This window comes from Apium graveolens, chromosome 4, assembly GCF_009905375.1.
Source record: "Apium graveolens cultivar Ventura chromosome 4, ASM990537v1, whole genome shotgun sequence".
Classification (NCBI taxonomy): domain Eukaryota; kingdom Viridiplantae; phylum Streptophyta; class Magnoliopsida; order Apiales; family Apiaceae; genus Apium; species Apium graveolens.
Window position 1 is genome coordinate 56,988,835 of NC_133650.1, and position 3,451 is coordinate 56,992,285.

At 42.2% G+C, this 3,451-nt stretch overlaps 1 non-coding gene across 1 annotated transcript; it reads left to right on the forward strand.

Moving 5' to 3' along the window:
• Positions 1-2,882: 2,882 nt before the first annotated feature.
• LOC141722576 (small nucleolar RNA R71) lies at positions 2,883-2,989 on the forward strand. The gene has a single exon (XR_012575589.1). It is a non-coding gene; the product is annotated as a small nucleolar RNA R71 (small nucleolar RNA).
• The last annotated feature ends 462 nt before the right edge of the window (positions 2,990-3,451 follow it).

Here is a 3,451-nt window from a genome sequence, read left to right on the forward strand (position 1 = left end):
TGCACAACAGCTTAGATATCTTAGAGAAGTCCTTAATGAAATGCCGATAAAAACCCGCATGACCAAGGAAACTACGGATTCCTTTCACAGAAATAGGTGGCGGAAGATTTTTAATGACCCCCACATTGGCCTTATCAACCTCAAGGCCCTTGCTAGAGACTTTATGCCCAAGAATGATGCCTTGCTGCACCATGAAGTGACATTTTTCCCAATTGAGCACCTAATTAGTTTCCACACACCTTTTGAGCACCGAACGAAGATTATTCAAACATTCATCAAACAAATGTCCAAAGACGGAGAAGTCGTCCATGAACACTTCGACATTATTTCCAATCATATCAGAGAATATAACCATCATGCATCTCTGAAAAGTGGCAGGTGCACCACATAAGCCAAACGAAACTCTACGAAAAGCAAATATGCCAAATGGACAAGTGAAAGATGTATTTTCTTGATCTTCTGGTGCAATGCAAATCTGATTGTAACCCGAATAGCCGTCCAGAAGACAATAATACTCATGACCAGCCATCCTGTCAAGCATCTGATCAAAAGTTGGAAGAGGGAAGTGATCCTACCTCGTGGCTTTGTTCAACATTCTATAATCCATACATACCCTCCATTCTGTGACTGTTCGAGTGGGGATGAGCTCGTTCTTCTCATTTGCTATCACATTAATACCTCCTTTCTTAGGTACACATTGCACGGGGCTAACCCAAGAACTGTCAGAAATAGGATATATAATTCCTGCATTCAGCCACTTTAGAATTTCTTTCTTCACCACTTCTTTCATGATAGGATTAAGTCTTCGCTGTTTTTCAACAGTCGGCTTACTACCTTCTTCTAGCAGAATTTTATGCATACAGTACAAAGGGCTGATCCCTTTTATATCTGCTATAGTTAATCCTATGGCCGATTTGAATTCTCTCAAGATCCTCAAGAGCTTGTCATCCTCACTACCTGAAAGGTCAGATACAATAATAACAGGCAAAGTAGATGCATCACCTAAAAAATCATACCTCAAGTGTTCAGGAAATGGTTTAAGCTCCAAAGTAGGTGCTTCCTCAATAGATGGTTTGAGCTTTCCCTCAGCATTCTTGAGATCAGTATTACCAAGAGATTCAAATGGCATGTCTAGCTTTCACTTCCAAGGAGAAGCATTTAGATATTGTAGTTGCTCATTGCCTTCCTCATCTTCACTGTCAAATTCCCCCACTAAGGCTTTCTCTAAGGCATCAGACATTAGCACATGATCAAATTCTGAAGTTACCGCAGAATCAATCAAATCCACCTTTAAGCACTCCTCGTCTTACGTAGGGAATGTCATTGCCTTGAATACATTGAATGTCACATCCTGATCCTGCACCCTCATAGTAAGTTCACCTTACTGCACATCTATCAAGGTACGGCCTGTAGCCAAGAAAGGTCTTCCCAAGATTATGGGAATCTTCTTATCTTCCTCAAAATCCAGAATAACAAAGTCTGCAGGGAAGAAGAGCTTATCCACCTTTACTAACACGTCTTCCATGATGCCCCGTGGGTATGTAATAGAACGATCAACCAATTGTAGAGACATGTAGGTGGGCTTTAGATCAGAAAAATTCAGCTTTTTGAAGATAGACAAAGGCATCAGATTGATGCTTGCTCCCAAATCGCAAAGGCACTTGTCAAAAGACAACTTGCCAATTGTGCAAGGAATGGTGAAGCTACCTGGATCTTTAAGCTTTGGAGGTAATTTTTGTTGCAGCACAGCACTGCACTCTTCCGTTAGTGCAACGGTATCAAGGTCAACCAGTTTCACCTTCCTCGAAAGGATACTCTTCATGAATTTTGCATAACTAGGCAATTGCTCCAGAGCCTCAGCGAAAGGTATGTTGATGTGAAGCTTCTTGAACACCTCCAGAAACTTACCAAATTGCTTATCCAGCTTTTGTTTTTGCAATCTCTTAGGAAAAGGTGGTGGAGGATAGAGCTGTTTCTCTCCTGTATTACCCTCAGGCAGAGTGTGTTCAATGCTAGTCTTCCTTGGTTCCGCCTCTTTTTCCTTTTGCTTCTCTTCTTCATCTATAACTTCAGATCCTTCATCTTTTGCTTTTTCAGCATCAGCAACTTTTCCAGACCTTATGGTAATAGCTTTGACTTGCTCTTTAGCTTCCTTCCTTCCTGGCACTTCAGTATCGCTGAGAAGTGTGCCAGGTTGACGATTGAGCACAACATTGGCTATTTGACCAATTTGATTTTCCAAGGTCTTGATAGAAATAACCTGACTTTTGCATAATAGCTTTAGCTCCTCGAAATCAGCACTAGAAGGTGGAGCAGCACTTCCTTGTTGAGGATATGATTGCCTTTGAGCATATTGCTGAGGTTGTGCGAATCCAGGTGGATTAAACTATTTACTTACACCTTGCTGATATGGTTGCTGAACAATATTCTGAATATTGCTCCAGCTGAAATTGGGATGATTTCTGTTGTTAGGATGATAAGTAGCTGGAATAGGCTGCTGTGGTCGCTGATAATTGTTCACATACTGAACTGATTCATTAACGAGAGAACACTGATCCGTAGCATGAGAGCCTGCACAAAGCTCACAGACCATAGCTATCTGATTGACTCCATAGTTGGCTAAAGAATTGACCTTCATAGACAGCGCTTGGAGCTGCGCTGCAATAGCTATGGCTGCATCTACTTCCAGAATACCTGCTACCTTCCCGGGCATCATCCTTTGAGTTGGGTTTTGATGCTCATTTGCAGCCATAGTTTCAATAAGATTATAGGCTTCAGTATAGATTTTGGCCCACAAGGCGCCTCCAGCTACTGCGTCGAGCATGGGCCGAGATTGGGCCCCCAAATCATTGTAGAACCCTGTGATCACCATCCAGTCAGGCATATCATGATGTGGACACTTTCTCAACATCTCCTTATAGCACTCCCAAGCTTCGCACATAGATTCTGTTGGTTGCTGCGCAAACCTAGTAAGAGCACTTCTCATAGCTGCAGTCTCGGCCATTGGATAGAACTTCACCATAAACTTTTGCGCAAGATCTTGCCAAGTAGTGATGGACCCAGCTGGTTCAGAATGTAGCCAGTCCTTAGCTTTATCCCTCAGAGAGAATGGGAAAAGCCTCAGCTTGATAGCCTCATCAGTAACACCAATATATTTGAAAGTACTACAGATCTCGACAAAATTCCTGATATGCATGTTGGGGTCTTCAGTCGCAGCACCTCCAAAAGAAACAGAATTCTGCACCATTTGAATAGTGCCCGGCTTGATTTCAAAAGTATTAGCCTGAATAGTCGAATGAAGGATGCTTGACTGAATGTCATCAATTTTAGGCCGAGAAAAGTCCATAAGAGCTAGATCTGCTGCTAGAACTATACGATCACCCATGATTATCCGTTCCTTCTGCTCACTCTCTTTATCCGAATCTTCAAAATCTATCTTTTCCGGAATATC